This window comes from Sinocyclocheilus grahami, unplaced genomic scaffold, assembly GCF_001515645.1.
Source record: "Sinocyclocheilus grahami isolate Dianchi unplaced genomic scaffold, SAMN03320097.WGS_v1.1 scaffold1018.1, whole genome shotgun sequence".
Taxonomy (NCBI): Eukaryota; Metazoa; Chordata; class Actinopteri; order Cypriniformes; family Cyprinidae; genus Sinocyclocheilus; species Sinocyclocheilus grahami.
Window position 1 is genome coordinate 25,942 of NW_015506197.1, and position 11,626 is coordinate 37,567.

Sequence of the window (11,626 nt, forward strand, 5' to 3'; positions counted from 1 at the left end):
GGATCCTTTGCAGTGAATGGGTGCCGTCAGAATGAGAGTCCGAACAGCTGATAAAACATCACAATAAGCCACATGATTCCAGTCCATTAATTAATGTCTTATGAAGTGAAAAGCTGCATGTTTGTAAGAAACAGATCCATCATTAAGATTAACTTCAAACCGTCACTTCCGGCTAAAATTATGTTTTCTTTATGTGAGAGGACAGCAGGGGATGTACTTTTTCACTGGAGGAAGCATTATTATGGATTATGGACTCACATTTTGTCTAGATTAAACAGTTTAAAGTTAAAATATTTTAATGATGGATTTTTTTTTCTTACAAACATGCAGCTTTTAGCGTCACAAGATGTTTAATTGATGGACTGGCGTGGTGTGGATTACTTGTGGATTTTTGTAATGTTTTTATCAGCTGTTTGGACTCTCATTCTGACGGCACCCATTCACTGCAGAGGATCCATTGGTGAGCAAGTGATGTGATGCTATTTCCCCAAATCTGTTCTGATAAATAAACAAACTCATCTAAATCTTGGATGGCCTGAGGGTAAGTAAATCTTTAGGAAATTGACATTTTTTGATAAACTATTCCTTCAAAAATGAGTTTCAGTTTTAGTATATTAATTTTGAGACCAACTGCTTTTAAAAGAGGATATGCGCATTTAAAATTCACATTCTTTCTCTTTTGGGGAAACAGACCAAAATATTCAAGGCTAATCTTCTCAATCTACTCAATGGGCGTATCCAAATCCAAATTATGGTCTAATAAAATGTATCTTGAATCATAAAACATGGTAAATATATACTGTTTCAATGTATATGTATATATATATGTAAAACATACATTTTATAGTATGTGAAACATGATTATATATACAGTAACATCACAGCTTTTTAAATATATATATATATATATTTATTTATTTATTTATTATACATTTAATATTTCTTCCTTTGCCGTTATAATAGCATCTTTGTTTCCAACCATTTAACTTGTCACAACAATTTATGTAATTTTTTTTTTTTTATGCGTTTTGAGAGCTTAACTCAATTTTCTCTGCCATTATGCAGTTAAAAGTGGTCAAAAAGTGCAGGTTGTCACTTTGGATCCACTTTAACTTTAATTTGAAGCCATTCATTTATTTTATTTGATTTCATAAATTGTTCTTTTTCTTTCTTTCTTTGCAGTGCATTCTCCTCCATCTCTAATCTACCTGTAAATGTACCACTTTACTGTAGAAAGGTATGCGATCTGAGGTCTGTTTGTGTACTACAGTCCCCCTGAACGTATAGCATACTGTATATTACGAACTGCATAACCATTGGAGGCGTATACAGGTCACTAGAACGTGCCTATGATCTGTATTTGAAAATTACATGCTTGTTTTTTTTTTGAAAGGCTCAGGTGGTCGTATGGCTGAGTTCAGCGTCTAGACAGGGGATGGAGCGCCGGTAGATGGCAGTCCTGTCCCTTCTGCACTAGACGGGAAGAAGCAGCGCATAAAACACTCATACTCAGTACACAGGCTATACACAATCACACACGCACATGTGTGCGTCAAACAGGCGCTACAGACCTCGTCATATAATCTATGGCGTTCAGGGTTATTGCACTCGACCAATCATTGGTAAGATGGAAAAAGATTATTGGACCATTGACTTTTACGCATCCAAAAAGACGCCAGTGAGGACAGTCAGAAGAGTGAGACTTTGGGCTGAGGGCTACATCAATTCGTTTTAGAAGATTCTTGGTGTCACTAGCGGAGCGCGCTGAGCCGATACCCACGGAGAGCCGCGCGTCATTGGTAACCACACTAGATACTTCACACTAGAATTTCATTCACCGACGAGATCTCGACGTACAGTATTCGACTGGTCTCACCTCTTTAGATGCTCCTGCTCGCGGAGTGAATCACTTGTAGCTGTTCTACGTTCGGCTCTCGCGCGCTGCGCAATTCCACATCTTGGCGCGGAGCGCAGCATCATTCGCGTGGATTTTCGTCGCGTCACTGGATTGCTTTTTGCCGGAGTTGAGTTGAACTGTATTGAGTATCTGGTGGGATGTAGCTTTTGATGAATACCTCGTCTATAACACGTTTATACGAATTTGAAAAGGAACTACGACTGTGGTTAGTATATTTATCTGTCATTTAACTAAAAAAAAAATCAATAAAAAAACGGATTTGACTCACATTTGGCGCATTTTCATCCACTTTCCTGAAAACAAAAAATAAACTTGGAGGATTTTTCCCTTTTTCCCTTTCCAAATGATTCTGGTGGTCTTGGATAGGATGTGATATACGAATATTTGCCTTTGCCAACGCACGAGGCTCCTCTCTCAAGGCATTCCGTAGGACAAAATCACATTTCAAGGAAATAAGCATCTTGAAATCCGCACTGGGCTGTGAGTAGAAATCTAATCAGATCGGGTGCGTAAAGGAGGAAGAAAAGTTCGGTTTTAAACCATGTCTGTGGAATAAGAACATCAGCGGTCTGCGTTTATGGTCTGTTGAAGATTGGGATGAAGAAGAAGATGCAGGGAATGGTCCATCTCAGGGATAAACCCCATCTAGATGCGTATTGGCTGAATTTGAAACCCCAAATCTTTGTTGTTAAACGCCAAGAATGAATGGCAAAACCAGGAAGACGACGAATTAATTGATTTATCAGCAGGAAAAAAGATTTGGTACACCGGATTTTGATGATGCGGGGCAAGAAAGCATCGAGATATCTGCTCTAGAGGCACTCGTCCATATCATGGCACCGACAGGAAGACCGAATGGATATACAGGAGCGAATTTCTTCTCATAGAAGCTTGTGAATGCAAAACTGCTCTTGGATAGCTTGGATAGCCCAAAGTACACGCTGAAGAACATCTCGTTCGTTGCTTGAGAATTGCAGATGGATTTTCGTGCTTTGGAAGCGAACGGAACGGTGATTTTGCCAGCAATTTGAACCTCACAGATTGAGAAAGTAAGTCAGTCGTGGTTTGATATTGGCATCACTGGACACTTTGACGTCTTTCTGATACCTAATGCATCCGGTTACCGTCAGTTGGGTTAAAAGCATAGTGGATATTGCGCCCTTAACGTCTAAGGGCACTTAAAATACAAGTGTAGTAATTAAAAAGGTCACATACTTGTGTAATTTGAACAGTCGTTCAGTATATTCATATACATATGCACTGAAGCGTTCTCTCACCGGCTGTGAGCTTTTTTTCCACAGTCTTTATCTCTCGTGTGTGTGTGTGTGTGTGTGTGTGTGTGTGTGTGTGTGTGTGTGCGCTATTGACAACTGCACAGTGTTCCATCTTTGCGGTCGAATCTTTCTTTCATTCATGCTTTCATTCATTCAGTCTCAATGTGATATGACATCCGTTTTTTTGGCATGATTCGGTTCGTCATATTTTTATACAATTTATTACGTAAGAATAAAAATGAACCGTTATTCGGATGTTATCAGTTTAGATTTGGTTAGAATGAGGGTTATAGTGCTGGAGGCAGAGATGCAGGCTGTTGCTTCTTTGCTTATTTGATTGGTCAGACCCATTTATGTATCATTTTATAAACATAAAAAAAATCACATTACCTAAAAAATATAAAATATGTATATATGTTTTATTATTTTATATTGTTTTTATTATTTTTTACTGTAAATATGATGTGTACTTAAGTTGTACCATAGCATTTTACATTAATTTTACACTATATCTAACTTATTTATTTTACCTGTATATATATATATATATATATATATATATACACACACACACACACACACACACACACACACAGTTCTTGCATATAAACATATTAAATATGTATACAATATAACTGACAAATTGCTAATGTTACTATTGAAGCCTGCGTATTAATATAGAAGAAACTAAATTCCTATAAATACTGTTCAATTGTCAGCTTGTATGCATGCATTTGTGTGTGTATGTGTGCATGCATTAACAGCAGAATTTGTGGGGCTTAATGAGCAGGCCATAATATAGACATGATATGATTCAAGGCTGACAGAGTTTGGCCTTGCTCCGGTAGCTGTCCGCGGTCCTGAAATCCCTGCCAGAAAACAGCAGAACCGCACTACTGTTTGTGTTTCTCTACTTCCCACTGCCTTATGCTGCTCTGCCTCGTGAACATCCAGCGTTTTGAGGTGGGAAACCATACAATCCAAGCCAATTATATTAAAGACTGGATTACATTCTCACAGGAAAGGAGGATCTACATCAGGATAATAAGAGGATAGACTTGAATAAACGTGCCTAGATTAGCCATGCCGCATATTCTGAGGTCATAGCTGTCAGTCATAATTAACTGTCCTCTCTACTCGAGGAAAACAAGTATCTGTGGCTTTGTATCACAGGTACCAGCGGTTTTCTTTTTGACTTCATTATCGTGTGTAACAAGTCAATAAAACATTGGCAGGGAAGTCGGCCTTTCTACTTTTTAATTTGTGATGGCTAAAGCAGTCTGCGAAACCATCTTAATTCAGATCAGTTCAGGATGTTTTGCATTCCCAGCATCCCGGTGGATGTGTAATTGGTTTGAAAAGGAAGTGATAAATGAGGCTGCAGCCAACAGCTTATGCCTTGTTAATGTGTGATCTGAAGAAGCTGACCAGATGGACCTTTAAAGCAGAAGTCTTTGACTGCAATCTGTGCTTACTTGTTCTGAAGACACTAGCTCATAGTGCATAGAGCATTTTCAAACCAATCTTCTAAACCAAATCTCCTCTCAAAGTTTATTTTATTCAGAATAAACAATCTAGACTTTCCTTTCCTTTTTAAGATCAAGAATGTGAAGCTCTTGCTCTGCTTGACGTTTTGAGGTCACAAGGTGAAGTACAGCATAGTAATTGTATTGTTCTGAAAGCCGAGTGTGAGTATAATGACTGAATTATATCCATCTGTCTGACAAACTCCATTTTGTTCCTTTAAAGGAGCCAGTGCATGGCCGCCCACTCTCCGTCACCCTTTGTGAGAGCTTCCTGTTGGCCGGATGCCCAATCTGAAGCTTAGAGGCCTGCGTTAGCACAAGACCCCTTTAAAGAGATGTTGTATGTATACAGGATATTAGAGATTTAAAGGATAGTTCACCAAAAAAGAAACATTTTGTCATAATTTACATTTACATTTATTCATTTAGCAAATGTTTTTTATCCAAAGCGACTTACAATTGAAGAATACAACAAGCGATTCATCACAAGAAGTGCTCGTAATACAACGTTTCAGACATTATTCAGATTAGTACAAGTACTAGACAGAGGGATTAAGGAAAGAGAAAGCAAAGGTTTTTTTTTTATTTCAAACCTGTATGACTTTTTTCCTCTGTGGAATGCCAAAGAAAATAACATTTTTAAAATAAATTATTTTATATAACAAGGATGTTATCCTTTACTAATGATCACACACACGCACACACACACACACACATACTGTACATACATACATATACATATATATATATATATATATATATATATTATTTTTTTTTTTTTAAGTCTCTTATGCTCACCAAGGTTGCATTTATTTAATTAAAAATACAATACAATACAGTAACATTGTTAAATATTACCACAATTTTAAATAATATTTCTGTTTAAATCTATTTTGCAGTTTGATTTATCCCTGTGATAGTAAAGCTAAATTATATAGAAATATAGAAATATTATTTAAAATTGTGATAATATTTAACAATGTTACTGTATTTTATTGTATTTTTAATTAAATAAATGCAGCCTTGGTGAGCATAAGAGACTTATATTTCATAAACAGGAAAAAAAAATAATCTTACCAACCTGAAACTTTTGAACTCTTGTATATTTTGAAAAATGTTTCTGTTTTTTTTTTTTTTTTTTCTCCCCCATACACTCTTTGGACCCCATCGACTTTCCTTGTATGGGGAAAAAAATAAAAATCTATCTATATATATATATTTTTTTTTATTTATTATATATTTTTTAGTTCCACAGAAGAAGATAAGTCATACAGGTTTGGAACTATATAAGGTTGATTAAATGAAACTGCCACTTAATTTGTGGCTGAACTATCCATTTAAAACCTATTAAAGGGGTCATATGATGCTATTTTAAAGATCATTATTTTGTGTATTTGGTGTAACAGAATATGTTGACATGCTTTAATGTTAAAAAAACACATTATTTTTCAAATACTGTACATTATTGTAGTTCCTCTATGCCCCGCCTCTCTCAAACGCGTCGTTTTGTACAAAGCCCTGCCTTCCGACAAGCGCAGTCTGCTCTGATTGGCCAGCTGACCCCGTGCATTGTGATTGGCCGAACACCACAAGCACGCGTCGGAAATGTAACGCCCCTTTCCATAATCGCGAGCTTCAGCTTTCAACATAAATGTAAAGACAGTAAATAATGTCCTTAATTTTACCATCAGTTCAAGCCTGAAAGGGGAACAGAGTAAAGTGACAGACACAGTGATGATGCTCGTATGTGTTTGCAGTACACAAGCCGCGATTAAGAAAGCTGACTCCACTGTGATGTGACCCCCTCTCTCTCACGCACACACACACGACGCAATACTCTACACGGTGCAAAACTCCACATTTAAACAGTCAATAGCAAATACTTAAACTATTAAGAAAACATACTTACAGTAGCTGATTCAGAATAAGTGCCTGATTGTCATAACAAAGTCAGAATTGACCCATTTTTTTTTTCGAAATAGCCTTTGCACAGCCAGCCTTGTAGGCTACTCTCCTAGTTTTACAAAACTGTCGTCCATAAAATGCGTTGCACAAATTCAAACATCAGGGTTGTGCTGTTCATTGGTTAATAAATCTTAACCAATGATTCCTCATTGCATCTACTTCCGGAAGGCCAAATAAAGTGCTTTTGCTTTCGCACAGAATCACACAGAGTCTCCCTGACATGGCTGCATCAACACTACTGTGCTCCTGAAACCACGGCTTCTTTCTTTGCATTAACGTTTAGGCGGCATTACAAATATTTCCACACCGTGACGTAGAGATGTGGGGGCGTGTTTGAATGAGGCATTTTAGCCCGGTCTGGATCAGCCTTCTCTTTTAGATAGAATAAATCCTTTTGTGGGAGACTTTGAGCTTTGTAACACACTAAAGGAAAGGACAAATCGCATCATATGACCCCTTTAAAAAAACCTTTAAAGAGTTACAGTATGTATATGAATCTGTTCATGAATAGGACATTGCAAATGAAAGTTAAATGAGAAAACATGCAGAACTATATTTAGATTATCCCGGATCCAGAGTGTCAAACCAAATAATGACACAGGAATTAAGAAGAATAAGTTGCTGTAAACAGCACTGACGTTTGTCTTGTTAACAACCGAATAGAAACAAAGCCGTCATCGCATTCATACCTTCAAGCACCTGCCCCTACTCCCTGAGGTGAACAAAGGATTTTTTTTTATCTTCGCTCTCTTCCAGGCACTCGATGGAGGGGGGGAAAGAAGTAGGGGAATGATGGAGTGATGTTGCCTTGGGGAGACGAATTGGGCCGCTCATTTTATGTTCCTTTGCTGTCAGGAGCTTTAGCATGATGAAGCTGCCGGGTTGGGTGGAGAGATGACATTTGTTTGTTGGTGAATGATGCAGCATGATTCATGCTTCTGCGGAGACGCTCAATTCCTCACTTCATACATCTTCCAAACTTTTCTACATGTTCAGCCCGGCATGAACCACTGGGAAAGGCAGAATGTCCATGTATCGAGTTTTTTTTTTTTTTTTTTTTTTAGTTCGGTCATAAAATGTAGATGTCAATACATTTATTGTCCAGCATTAAGATTGAGGTTCACATCGTAAATGATTTGTGGAATTGCCTCGGGTGAGATTTTTGAGATTTATTGAAATGGTTATGTTGTCTTCAATGCCTCATAATTGACGAACGACATTGTATTTCAAACACGAAACAAAATCTGGGTTTCATATCAGTAGTATTTATGGGGCATACTGATGGATTTCTGGAAACGCGAGCAACTTAGGGCTTGTTTATTTTACTGTTCGAGTGTGACAGTGGTAAAATCCCATGAGCCTCTTGGGTGGCTTCTACAAAATTAGCTTCTGTGGGCATGAACAGGGATTAATCACGGTTAAAATAAAGCCACTTCCTTAAGGTGTAAATCAAGTCTCTTTTTGTCCTTTTCCATTGAGAATCACCTTTGAAGGAATATTAACATAACTCCAGCAATAAATGTATTAATAAATAAAGCTCTAGAGATGTAACATACATTGTGTGTACTAGGATTGTGCACCATCCAGAACTGAATTGAAAATGCATTTTAGATTCCTAAATCTGAATTGAATTTGAATGCAGTTAATTTGAATTTGAATATAACCATGCAAGTGGAATTTTAAAAATATTTTAAATAATTAAAAAAAATGTAAATAAAAAAAATCATATAACTGCAACTAGAAATGCAAAAGAAAAGCTTTGAAAAAAAAAGTTAAAAAATCTATTTTGTAAATTGAATGTTGAACATTTATAGGCCAGATAGAAAGATAGATAGATACACTAGATATACACTACTGTTCAAAAGTTTAGGGTTGGTAAGATAAAAAAACAAACAAAACAAAGAAATCTATTATGCTCACAAAGGCAAAATTTTCCCTTGGTGAAAAATACAGTGAATAAAGTAATATTGTAAATTATTTCCATTTTAATATATTTCAAATTTGAATTTATTCCTGTGATGGCAAAGCATTGTAAATGCCACTTTTATTTAATTATACATTACTTTTGATCTATTGATATTTAATGTGTCACTGTTGAAATCTTTAATTATCAGTTATCTCCACTCAAGACCTCAAATTGCACACAATACATCATCAATGTTTGATTTGTTTGAATTGTAGTTCACTAAATTCCTGTCATTCCAATTCAGAATCCAAATCAACTTCCTTTGTTTTGTTGCCAAATCAATTCAAATTCAAACTTATGAACTGAAAGGAAGCCAGTTCTTCATTTTGAATTTGCCCATCTGCAGTGTGTACAGTATTTCTCCACTATGTGATTCCTAAGCTTTATCCGTCAGTTCTGCAATTCACACCCCATTCTATACATAATAAACACTTTGAAATCAGGCAGATTAGCTGGTGTAAAACCCAGCTTGGGCGTGAATTAGTATTCATTTCTTAAACTGCTGGAGACTGCTATCAATAACGCAACCTGTCTGTCAATATTTTTTTTTGCGTCCCGAGGTACAGTTTCTCCCAGGGGGATTTGGTTTAGTGTGAAAGGCAGATTAAACGGCGAGAGAACCCAGCCTGACGTGCAACCTCATTCCATTGTCACTTCCATGTCACAGCATAGAGATTTCTTTCCCTGGAGTCAAACTACAAGGCCACGTACGGGAGGTTATATAGGTAGTGCGTATTGATTAATGGGCTGGAGTTGTGGCGAGGATGACATTGCATTTATGTTTTTGTCTATTTTTTTTCTGTCTTAAAGCAAGTGTTTTTTTTCTGTCCGAATTCAGCCGTTAGCAAATGCTGTGTATTTTGTATTCACTGCACTGGTGTGAGCAAATGGGCCGGTTGACCTTGCTTCAGAGAGAGCGTGTGACAATATATAACACAATAAGACATCTCAGAGCTTTTAAACAATCATTTGATGTCTTGTGAAACTCTCTCTTCTGCGTTTTAGACGTGCACCAGATGTTGAAATCTATGAAGAGATGGTTCATCCAAAAAAGACGTAATCCTTCATTGTATGACATTTTAGCTTCTGTGGAACATAAATGGAGAGATTTTGAATGTGAGGCTGGTAGATCCTTTCCAAGTATTTACATTGAACAAGGACTAAAACTTTCAAGCTTCAAAATAAATGCAAAATCAAGATAAGAGTTGACTATTTTCCATGTTTTCTGAAGTTATACAATGGCTTTGTCTGAGGAACAGACCAAAACTGAACCAGATCTTTGAGTCCAGATCAGTGTGATTTGAGTCAAATGGATCAAATGATTCATTGAAAATATCTGACTCAAAAGAATGATTCATTCACCAATAATACGTCATTACATATATGCGTACTAAAACGTTCAAGCTTAAAAATAAATGCTAAAGCACCACAAATGTTGTCCATACAACTAAATTGCAAGTCTTCTGAAGTTAAACAGTAGCCTAGTGTGAGGAACAGACCAAAATTGAACCAGATCTTTGAGTTCAGATCAGTGTGATTTGTGAATGAGTCATTCAAATGGATCATCTGGTTCACTGAAAAGATCTGACTCAAAAGATTGATTCATTCACCGATATGTTATCATGACACATACTCACATGTACTAAAACTTTCAGTCTTCAAAATAAATGCTAACGCATCATAAAAGTTGTCAATAAAACTATATTCCGAGTCTTTTGAAGTAACACAACAGCTTAGCATGATGAACAGACCAAAATTGAACCAGATCTTTAAGTTCAGAGCAATGTGATTTGTGAATGGGTCATTCAAATGGATCGATTGGTTCATTAAAAGATCTGACTCAAAATAATGATTTGTTCACCAATTAGACATTGCAACATACTTTTCTCAGAATTGAAGCAGGGAATCCACTAATCCACTAGTATCCACTAAGCAATCACATGGCTTCAGACGAGTGAGTCATATGGACAACTTTTATAATGTGTTTGTGTTACTTTTAAAGTTTGAAAGTAATTGCATGAAAATCAGTCTACAAAATATATATTTTTGTGTGTTCCACAGACAGTAATTAGAGAGTTTGGAATGACATGAGGGGTTAATGATGACTGTTTTTTTCATGTTTGGATGAAGTGTTCATTTAGGAACACTGTTCTAAACTTCAGGTGTGTTCTATACATATTTGAAGCATGAACGTTTCACCCTCGCCCCTTTCGCACACACTCACATTGACCTTTCATCAATCTCCTTCTCTTTGACCTGAGTGTCTTGAAGTGTGAGCGTGTGTTTTTCTCGAGTGGTCCCTCATCCACAGCCCCTCCTATGGGATGAATGCAGCACATTTCTCCAGTCGATGCCCTAATCAATCAACGCTCTGCCTCGCCTCAGTCTTCTGGAATAATCTAGCCAACATCATAAAACGGCCATCTTGACGTGCTGAATAGATACCATTACCCCCACCCACACCTACCTTGGTAATATGGGCAAAACTATAATATATAATAACTAAACCTATATTTTTTTCAGACATTTTTTACCACAGACCCCTAAATATTATTTTTCTTCATTTTTATTATTATTATTATTATTATTATTATTATTATATTTTCTACATATAAGTCATGAATGGACAATTTCATGTTCATAGTGTGCTTAAAAAGAGAGAGAGAGAAAAAAAGGAAATATACTTCATAGATATATTATTCATAATAATTTGCAGGGGTGCTAACAATTGTAGCTAGTGCGTATTAACATTTATTTCATAATGTGATTTTCCCTCCACATAGAATTGTTTTACTTCGAAGAAAGGTTAGACTTTTGTGTGTGTGTGTGTGGTAGAGATATATAAAATATAGATAATATACCAAAAATATAGATAATAAACCAAATAAAAAAGAAGAAGAAGAAAAAATCCAAGTAAACACAAGTAAATGTGGAATAGTTTAGGGAAATATAATGTTAAAAACAATGATACAATGAT

At 36.3% G+C, this 11,626-nt stretch overlaps 1 protein-coding gene across 1 annotated transcript in view; it reads left to right on the top strand.

The window, feature by feature from the left end:
- The first annotated feature begins 2,131 nt into the window (after positions 1 to 2,131).
- The window catches only part of LOC107565687 (leucine-rich repeat-containing protein 4C-like), a 72,846-nt gene continuing 63,351 nt past the window's right edge, over positions 2,132 to 11,626 (top strand). Inside the window, exon 1 of the mRNA XM_016250946.1 lies at positions 2,132 to 2,967. The gene's annotated coding sequence lies outside the window, so the exon portion shown is untranslated. The remainder of the gene's footprint in view (positions 2,968 to 11,626) is intronic.